This window comes from Parasteatoda tepidariorum, chromosome 5, assembly GCF_043381705.1.
Source record: "Parasteatoda tepidariorum isolate YZ-2023 chromosome 5, CAS_Ptep_4.0, whole genome shotgun sequence".
In the NCBI taxonomy this organism is placed as follows: Eukaryota; Metazoa; Arthropoda; class Arachnida; order Araneae; family Theridiidae; genus Parasteatoda; species Parasteatoda tepidariorum.
This window is the reverse complement of record NC_092208.1, coordinates 82,574,385-82,585,669: the sequence shown is the minus strand read 5'-3', so window position 1 is coordinate 82,585,669 and position 11,285 is coordinate 82,574,385. Positions and strand designations below refer to the sequence as shown.

The window sequence follows — 11,285 nt, the reverse complement described above, 5'->3', positions numbered from 1 at the left end:
CTAAGATAGGGCGCATTTAAGAATCTTGTAAGTCTATGTACACCACTGTATGTGTAAATAATTCATTCTTCATTTTAAAGACTGCAGTTATCTCCATTTCGTGAAACTATGGATAATGAAAAATGCAGGTGCAAATAAATTCTTGCGTGTGATTCAAACCTTCTAAAATGGCATACAGCGGGCCCTATAACACCAAGGCAGCTCTAGCATAATGGTGAAAATAATTGATAATGGTTGAAAATGATGATGATACATTCGTATGTAATTTTTCCTTTACTTTTGGAGAGAACCAAATAAAAAATAAAAGTGGCAACATACAATAACATTTATAATTTAAATGAGACTGCTTGATCATTATTTTTTAAAACATGGAAAAAAAAGAGACTTCGTGTACCTACCAGGTTTCGAACCTGGGACCTTCCGCGTGTTAGGCGGATGTGATAACCACTACACCATAGGTACGACGAGAGTGAAGAACTGAGTTAAGAAGTAATTCGCTTTTTCTCTCAGAGTTAAAACAAATTCGCGAATAAAATAGAAGTTTTCTGTTGTTTAAAACGCACACAGATTACATAAAGTAAATTGATCGTAAGTTCAAATGATTGGGTTATTTAATTTTTTGATACGATCTCCTTAACCAATAAAAGAATTAATATATTTTTTTTTTTTGCTTTTCAAAACGAAGCTGTAAGACGCGTTTTACCGAAAGATTTTATTAAAAAAATTTATCTTTATTTATTATTTTCTGCATAACTTTATGATTATTTTTTAATTTAAATAGTGTGAAATATTTTTTTAATTTAAAATTTAAAAATAATAAATAATTTATTTCACCCGTTGCACAATTGTATAACAGTGGATGTTAAAGTAAGCTTTGTGGAAGCTTTGGGTCAGCGGTTCTCATAAGGTGCTTCTAGGAACCCTGGGATTCCATTGAAGAATTACAAGGGTTCTAACCAGTAGATATTATATTTATATATTTAATCAACAATCAAAAACGCATTTAATTTTTCGGGTGCTTATTAGAGATTATTTCTGCAAAATGCCAATAAAAGAAGGAGCAGAATTTTTTAAACAGAAAAAATTTTGTTTTTAACTGACAGAAAAATTAAATAAATTAAGAAAATTTTATTTATTTTTTCCCTTAGCAAATGCATTCACTAAGAACAAATTCATTAGAGAGACAAGATAGCCTGGTGTTAGACCCATGCCCAAGAGATCGTGAGTTCGATCCCCGTCGGCCGAAGTCCCCGTGTGATGGTGACTGGTGCAAGTTGAATCTGTCGGGACACAAAGTCCTCAATGTTACCATAGCAAATCATGCCTCTGGAGGTACTTAATTGGAGATTTATCGTTCTCTGGTTCATGTCAAATGGGATGGATGTATGAATGGGCCAGCCCTATAAACGGGCTGTTCCGCCTGTGTGGTTGAAGTAGCCATAATAGGTTGGCCATAAATGGCGCCACAAAAACAAGAAGCGGACCCTCTGTCCTAAACTTGCTTAGTTTCACCAAGTAGGCTTGCTGATGATGGCAAGTGGTATTGGAAATAACAACAACAACCTAAATTTATAACTTCATTCTTTACAAAATAAATTCAAAATAATTAGTAGTCTTTTTTCTCTGTCGGTATATTCGATAACTGCTAATGAACTATTTTTTATAATGCTAGTGTTCCGATAAAAGAAGTTCGAACATTTACAGTTCCATACCAGAAAAAAGTTTAAAACCTAACCACTGCCATAGAGTGCCATGAAAGGATCACAAGGGTTCCGAATGTTAGTACATTTTTTTAACCAGAACTTGTTTTTGAAATTCATAATTAATGTTCAATTAATAATTCATAACTAAGTTATTATTTTAGTCATTAACACGAAGTACCATAGTAAAATGCCAATGTAAAAGGAAATAGCAAAATTTCTCGAAAAATTTTTTTCAATAACAATATATCACATCATGAAAAGAATATGCATTTATAAAAAATTATATCAGTATTTACAATGCAAATTTTCAATTCTGAATAAAGTAACTGAATTTAAGAATAAAGAATTATATTTCTCTGTTAACCGTTCAAAGCGTTTCTAAAAGTTCGAATCCAAATATTCAATAAAATAACCGAATTCAAGAATAAAAAATTATATTTTTCTGATAACCGTTCATAACGTTTCTAAAAGTTCGAATCTGAATATTCAATTCAGAATAAAATAACCGAATTCAAGAATGAAGAATTTTATTTCTCTGATAACCGTTCATAACGTTTATAAAAGTTTAAATCTAAATATTCACTTCAGAATAAAATAACAGAATTCAAGAATGAAGAATTAGATTTTTCCGATAACCGTTCATTACGTTTATAAAAGTTCAAATCTAAATATTCACTTCAGAATAAAATAACAGAATTCAAGAAGGAAGAATTATATTTCTCTGATAACCGTTCATGACGTTTCTAAAAGCTCGTTTTCAAAAACCGTAAAGTAACTTATATTTATTAACATAAATGATAAGCTCAAATTATTTTTTTCTCTTCGAGTTTAGGCTTATTTTTCAAATCCATGTCATTGTCAAATTTCCTGACGACAAACATGTTGACAAAATATTCTTATATAAGACTACAATAATTGTATATTTTGTAAACAAAATACTTGTTATTTTAATGGCAAAAATGTAAGTTTTAGAAAAAAATAATTAAAAAAAAATTAAATTAAAAATACAAACAATGATGAGTGAGAAGCAACTGCGGGGTTTGTGAACGAAACGAGCAAGAACAGGAGCCTCCAAGTCATTTATATTATTATAAGAATTCGGGCAACCTCAGAAAATTTTGGAATATGTTGTAAATGGTATTCAGAAAGTAGTAACTAAAAGAGCGATAAAAGAAAATTTTAATTAAAAAAATTCTTGTTCTAAGTTAAAGTAGGTGGTGAAATCTAACCTATTATTGGCTAAAAAATGATCTGTAATGCCAATCTAAAATCCCATCGATTTTAGTAAACGCTTCCATTTGCAAACGAGGATGGTCCTAGAAATTTTATTTCTTATTTTATAACCTTCGTTGAACAGCCGACTCAATTTTGAGTTTACGACCACCAATGTTCAACTCCGTAGCTTTGTAATTTTGAACCCGATCCGAAAGACAAGGGAACTCCAGGATCAAGCACCGGGAAACTTTTTGCCGGAACTAGCCAGCATTTGCGTTCCATGAAGAGGAAAACTACGACAGCCTCTCACTGTTAGTCAGACGCAACGGATTCTAACCCATGATCAGTCTACCACTGAGAATATTTTACGTCGGTCGGTGCGAGCTGGGTGCGGAATTCGTAACTACCAGCCATCACTGGTTTTCGAGCCCGGTTCATCGCAATGGAATGGACTACAATTTGCAAGAAACTGGAGATAAATAATTTTTGTTAATGTGCAGATTTTGACCAGCGCTATGTAATACGAAAATAATATTTCCTTGTCCCTTTGCAAATTTGTAACAGCTTCAAGCAAAGCTTAAAAAAAGAATTTAAAAAAAATATGGGGGGGCGTAAGCTGCAGCCTATCTAGCTTAAAAGTAAATCAGGACTTGATTATAATTTACTACCATCGCCTCTTAAGTTACAAAAACTAGTACTAATGGCGATAATTTTGAGTTGAAGCAAAACGTAAATTTATTAGTTATTAAGATAAGAAATCGTCATTTTTATTTGATATGTCTTGTTGAGTTTTTAAAATTCAAGTCAAATTTGTTTTAGTTCGTATAATACCCATTCGATAAAAAAAGCAATCCATAAGTATTGTTTTTCAAGTGGAAAAAAACGTCATCAGTACAGAATACTAGATTCAGATTGAAGTAATAACATAAAGGAATCAAAATATCAACTTTGCCATGCAATAAATAAAAAATTAGCAATAAAGAAAATGGAAATAAGGAATAACATTCAGACAAGCGATATTTTTATATCAAGGCAAGAAGGAGGGAAGCTACAACTCAACTCTTTTATTCATGTGGCTGGAGAAAACAATGTGAGTCACGTGACATCTTCTTTTAGTCTCATAAATTCTAGGAGAAGAATAAAATACACAAAGAAGTAGTAAAACTTACATGCAAAATCATACGGGGAGGGGTTAAAATGAATATTTCGATTTTTTTTCTGCTCACGGGAGGGTTGAAAACAACAGACAATAAAAAAAGAGGAAACAATTTAGCGTGTTGGAATGAGATTTGAAAATGTTAAGAAAAAGTTATGGAATTCCTAAAGTTCTGGTTAAGTTCATAAGTTAGGTATTTCTGCTTAATCGGTCCTTACTCAGCCTCAGGTTAGGTTTTTGGTTTAACCACATACTACAGAAATGTATCTCCCCTGGTGAAGTGCTGTTTTTGCTAACATAAATATTATTGAAATTTCCTTTTGCTTGTTTTCGGTTTCTCACTTTTTTATTATACATCTTACCTATAATTCATAACTTACTTAATCTTACTGTTGACTTCATGAAATTATTTCAAATAAAATGCCAATAAATAAAAATGGCAATTTTTTCACAGAAAATATAAAATTTCTGTAATTATGTATTGAACAAATTATGAAAAAAACATGCATTTCTTAAATATTCCTATAGCGCTTTTCAAATCAAAATAACTAAATTCTTTAGTACAGAAATATGTTTTCATAATGACCTTTTTCAACGTCTTTATCAGTTCTTTTAAGTTTTCACTTCGAAGTAAGCCATAATTCGGCTTATTTTAATCTTTTTCTACTAATGTTTATAAGCCAGAAGCGAATTCATAACTATATATAGCATAAGGACAGCAAATTCAACTGTCAGACATAAAACCTAATTTATGATTATTAATGATGAGATTAAGAAAAATCTTCATTCCTCTAATTATTTCAAATTTAGTCTTTTATAGATTATAACTTTTACAACTACCTTCAACTTGTTTTTTAAGTTGGGGTACTGCCAATCGAAGGTTAACTAATCAGGGTTCTGAAGCCAAACAAAAGTTGGGAACCATTGCCCTACTCTATAATATTTTTTTGGAGAAATGTTTATAACTTACTCCATTTTAAAAACTATTCAAACTGTGGGAAAAAAAAGAATTTTTTATTCGATAAGTTATTTATATATTTCTCAATTTTCGCAGCAAACGCTTGACTTAGGATTACAATAACAAGCATAAATTCAAAAAAACAAACAAAACAGTTTTAAAATATATGTCAAACACGTGTCGAAAGAACACGTGATAGATTCTTATGTAAAGGAAAAACAATAACGATGCCAATTAAATTTACCATGTCGTAATATTTGCCAACTGGAAATCGGAAATACGAATAAAAAAGTTTCGCTTTTCATAGCCAAAAATAGAACTATGTATAGATAGATAGATAGCTAGTAAAGCGCTCCATTAATTGGGTAGCAAAATATATAATATATAATAGGGCGATCCTTTTTCTCAGAATAATTTAATTGAAATATTAGAACGAGTGACGCAATAGTGGAACGCATATCACGTGATCGATTTTTCTCTACTTTATTAGGAGAAAACGTCTCTGTATATTTTGAATCGATAAAGCTGAATTTCTAACAAAAATAAATCAGAAAGTCATGAATCTATATAATTTATTTAAAGCTTGATGTAGTTATCTAGTTTCTAAGTAGGTGACTTTTTTCTGTTAGAGTTGATTAACCCTTTGTAACTCAAAATTCGCTAAATGTTAATTTTTTCTGATTTAACTGATTAAAATATAATTTCTAGGCAATTCATCTTCGCATATAGCTGACCAAAATATAGTTTTCAAATAGTAGTATTTTTTTTCTGATATAGCTAACTAAAATATAGTTAATAAATAGCTGATTAAAATGTATTTCATAATTAGTTAACTTCTCGGGATATAGCTGATTAATATTCAGTTTCTGAATGACTTGCTTTTTTTGATATAGCTGACTAAAACCTGATTACTGACTTTTTCTGATATAACTGACAAAAATCTATTCGCTAAATAAATTACTTTTTCAGATTTAATAAATAATTCTTCTTCTGATGTAGCTGACTAATGTCTAGTTTCTAAATAATAAGTGTTTTTCTGATATAGCTAATTCCTGATGCTGAAATATAGCTTGCAATTTCTTTATAACTGGCATTTTTTGATATAGCTGCCTAAATTCCATTCGGCTAAATAAAAAACTTTTTTTGGTTTAACTGATTAAAATTTTAAATAATTCTTCTTCTCATACAGCTAATTAATGTCTTCTCATACAGCTAATTAATAGCTGACTAAAATTTTTTTTCCAAATAGCTGACTAAAAATTTTATTTTCTAAATCGTTGACTTTTTCTAACATAGCTAACTTCTGATACTGAAATTTAGTTTTTAATTTCTTTATGGCTGGCATTTTCTGATACAGCTGATTGATTAAAATCTGGTATCTAAAAAGTTTATTTTCTGACATAGTTGACTGATATACAGTTTCTAAACAGCTAACTAAAATTTAGTTTCTTTTTACTGCTACATATATATTCTATCATTTAGGGCAATAATCCATTAGTGTAGCTATGAGACGTCAACAATCAATTAATCAACCCATTAGTGTAGCCATGGTGCGACGTGAATAACCCAACCCTCTAGTGTGTCGTTAATAATCTAAGTTCAATAGTGTAGCTTATTATCCTTACATAGTGTAGCTTATTACGTTAACAATTATCCTTCATATAAAAAAGAGTCTTTATTTTGCCATTTTATTTGTTCACTCACATAGATTTGCGGTACTTTTATTTATGTCACACTAGAGCTGCACAGTGGCGACGATTTGGGAATTATCCCTGATGATGATCCAGAGACAACATGCATAAGTCACATCCCATTGTACAGGGAGGGCACAGTCACACATCCATGCATCCGCAGATCATAATTTTGACCTGAACCAGAGCATGATTAATCTCTGATTAAGTACCCCCAGAGATATTGATTTTTATTTTTTTTATATCCGTCGTTGAACTGCCGGCCCAATTTTTGGGTTTACGACTACTAATGTTCAACTCCGTAGCCTTGTAATTTTGAACCCAATCCAGAAGATAGGGAAACTCCTGGATCATTACTCCCAGAGGTATTGATTTGTTATGGGAACATGGAGGACTTATCGTCTCGACAGATTTAACGTGCATCAGTCACCATTTACAACACGGAGAGTCTTCGGCCAACTGGGATCGAACCTTGAACTCTTGGACATGGACCCAGTACCCTACCGACCAAGGCTATCAGAGATAGTGATTTGTTCTGAGAACTTGAAGGACTTAGAGACCCAGACGGATTTGACATGCACCATTCATCATTTAGTACCCGGGGAGTCTTCGGCCGGCGGGGATCGAACTCACGACCTTTCGGACAAGGGCCCATCGCCCTACCAGACAGTATATTCCGACATATGCATTTACATTTGCAAGCTTGTATTTTTAATACAAAGGGCGGCTTATAAACCCTTGTCAAATGAAAACTCAGGAAGAGCAGACAAAGATTCATTTAGGAATAAGGAGTGATTCGAACCTGCCACCTCCACGCTGCAGAGTGTTTGACAGAACGGCGAGAACACTCGGATAAGACATAAGAAGACTCCACTCCTAGTTTTATTTATTTGTTCATTTACTTATTATTACATACGTATATGAAGGCTTGTGTGCTTAACACTAAAAACAGGAGTATATTCCTTTGCCAAGTTGAAAAACAGACAGAGCAATTAAAGGAAGGATAGCACAAAGTTAAATCCAATACTACGACGGGGTTTGAACCCGCTACCTTCACATCGCTATGAAGTGTTTGGCGGAAAAGCTTACCACTCAGTCAAAAAAAAAAAAAACCTTACCTTATTCTGTAATGGAAGTTAGAAGGAAAAATTAGGCAATTTGAAATGTTTAAAAAGTAAATATCAACATCACAGAACTATAAGCTAATGCAGGGAACTCGTCGCACTTTTCTAAAATCTAAATCTCAACATTAAAATTGACACTGCGCAAAGCGTGGAGGTAGCGGGTTCGAATCCCGCTGTTACCCTGGATGTATCTTCGTGTTGTTCTTCTTTGTATTGCGGTATCTGTCCTACTATTTACAAGGGTTTATAAGGCTAAATTGAGCACACAAGCCTGCCAATTTATAAAATTTCAATAAATAAATAAACATTAAAATTGATCTGACTGTGGTGTGTGTATTGCTATCGACATATGCTTTCTGTACGATATTTCCGATTTTTACTTTAATGCAAGTACCTACTTCTTTTAAGAAAAACATATATCGCGTTAATTTTATAAAGATTAGCAAACGCGACATTTTAAAATTCAAAATTATTGTTGATACGATTTACGAATTTGGATTACATATTTTTGTATATACTTACTATTTTATTACATTAAGCCGATTTATTAAACCACAGCTAACATTTTCCAAAGCATAATTTTTATAAATTTTCCAACTATCACTAAATTTTCCAAAATTGAACTTTTGAAATCATACTATGTAGCAAAAAATGTTGCTTTTTGTTTGTTGATGTTAAAATATGATACTCAACTACAAATTAAAAATTAGAAGGACATGACATGTATAAAACAGAATTCTGTAAATTGGAATTGTTTGTAAAAAATTCTTGAGCTATTTAATATATTGCAACGATTTTGGAAATCTCATGCTGATAATATATTAATTTTTATATATTAAATTAATTTTTGCAATTAGATTAATATGTAGTGATTTCTTGCATATTTCTTAAAGTTGAGAGAAAATTATTTTTAAATCGTGTTATTTTTTTACATCACTTTATTCATAGCTGTGTAAGAAAATATATGTAATTGAACTTCAGATTTAATATATGCATTTATAAATAAAGTCTTAATTTGAGTACTTTGTAATTTTTAATTAAAAGTTAAATAGTTAAAGTTAATAAAATAATGAATAAATTTCATAAAATTAATAGTTAGTAGATTAATCCAAGTCTACATTGAACCTGGAGCAATGTAGACTTTGATATTAACATATTGCATTAAAAATTTGATATTTTTATTGTTGCCTTTTAAACTTGCATTTACGTCGCATTAGAATGCATTGTATTTAAATTAAATACACATTTAGTGTATTGGAAAGTTTAATTGGAAGATTTAGCATTAATAATTTAATACTTATTGCACACTTTGCACTACAGATTTTGTGCTTTACATTTTGTGTAGTAAAAACTTATTTTAACTCATTTGAGCTATAAGCTTGATACTTTACTTGCCATATTGTAGACTTATATTTGAATATTTCGAATTGAAAATTAGATACTTAACACTTGGTATATTGAAAATTTTAGTCTAAAGACTTTGCAATACTACACATTTGATGCCTTACAATTAACGAAATCTAAATTCTTATTGCTTTACAAATTTGATAATTGACTTTCGGTGATCTGATCTTTTAAGTTTTATAATTTGCAGTGCAAATTAGATACTTTGTACTTAGTGAAGCGAAAGCTTTAATTTGAATTCTTTTCACAATAAAATTGAGATAAACGAATACTTATGTGAATCGGGCTTTTTCTCTTCATGTTCTGTTTTACTTGTGTAAATAAATAAAATATACTGTTGATTTTTATTATTTGAAGACTTACAATTATAGTGATTCAAATTATGTCAACGTTTTAGTCTAATCGTTCAAATTACGTTTTAGTCTAATCGTTTAAATCGTTTTAGTCTAATCGTTTAAATCGTTTTAGTCTAATCGTTTAATACGTTTTAGTCTAATCGTTTAAATCGTTTTAGTCTAATCGTTTAAATCGTTTTAGTCTAAACGTTTAAATCGTTTTAGTCTAATCGTTTAAATCGTTTTAGTCTAATCGTTTAATACGTTTAATCTAATCATCGTATTTTCACGTCTAAACAATATACTGTCGCACGTTTCTAACTTTTTACGATGTTTCTAAAATTAAATGCGTGGTTGTTACAGTTATAAAATTTGTTCACTTTAAGATACCATTCAAAAAGTTAATAATCAGGTATTATTTTTCAGGAATTAATTTAATTGTGGTCAAAATATTTTTGGATCAAAAGGTAGAACATTTTTTGCACCGTTTTTGTGCTAGAAAAGCTTAAATATGAAAAGAAATTGAACACCGTAAAATAAATAATTGCTGAGAAAAAAAATTCTCTGGTATAATTTAACGAGCTGTTTATACTCGTTAAATATTTATAATTAATAATTCAAAGGTTATCATTTAAATATTAGACTTTGATATTAAAAATTATACAGTTCAAATACTTATAAAATTTTCATAAATTTGGAAACATTATGAGAAATTTACAAATCCAGTCAGACAATGCAATTTAAAAATACAGTTCAGTTTACAAATATAGAAATATAATTAGAAAGGAGGCTTAAAGTTAGCAGCATTTTGTAAGCCTTTTGCCAACATTAAATATAAAAGAAAATTAAATGATTTACACTTTAGGTAAGGCTATAATTTTAAACTATGTAGCCGTGCAGAGTTATATGGGGTTTTGGGAATGGACGAATAACTTGGTTACTTAAAAAGTTATGAAACCTTTTTTAAAAAGTCGTCGATTTGATGACATGTTTCCTCCTAAATTATCAAAATCAATCCGTTATTTTCAACTTTTGAAATTTTTTATGATAATGCTTGAGTAACTTTCTTAGTATTAAAATATTCGATCAGAAGTACTATTCATCCTCACTAAACTGTTCATTTTCTTCAGATTGGCCATTTTCTCAATTTTTATAGAGGGCGCTGGTTATAATGATAGTCTAAACTTGACCTAACAGTCACGAATAACTGTTTGCAAAAGACACAGCATTTATGAAAACAGCATATTAAACGATAAAAAACAAAGCATTATTTCAAGTGCCACTGGCTTTCGAAAAAAGCCTTAATTAACTAATGTAAAAATTAACAAGTTTTATTTGTAATATTTCGCGGGAAAAAATTTACTTACTTTCTTAAAAAGATATTTAAAAAAAATTTTATTTATATATTTAGAAAAAAAAAGTGTGTAAAATTAGAAGTAAAAAAAATTTATTAAAACTGAAAACAATGTTTTGTTTTGGTTTGGTGCTATATTCGCCAACTTTGAAGTGTTTTTTTTTTTTTTAAAAAAAAAGGCACAGTGAAACTAAACAAGATAAGTAATGAAATTGACTGTTGACTCCCTCAAGCTGTTTTATCCTTGCACCCTACTAGAAGTAAAACATCTGTTTCGTTTAGTTTCGATTTTCAGCTTTTTAGGTTGAGGGGGTCTTTCACTGGAAAACGGAAGTAACTGATGCA

At 30.3% G+C, this 11,285-nt stretch overlaps 1 non-coding gene across 1 annotated transcript; it reads right to left on the bottom strand.

Annotated features, from left to right (window-relative positions):
- Window positions 1-389: 389 nt before the first annotated feature.
- On the bottom strand, window positions 390-462 carry TRNAV-AAC (transfer RNA valine (anticodon AAC)). The gene has a single exon. It is a non-coding gene; the product is annotated as a tRNA-Val (tRNA).
- Between the last annotated feature and the right edge of the window lie 10,823 nt (window positions 463-11,285).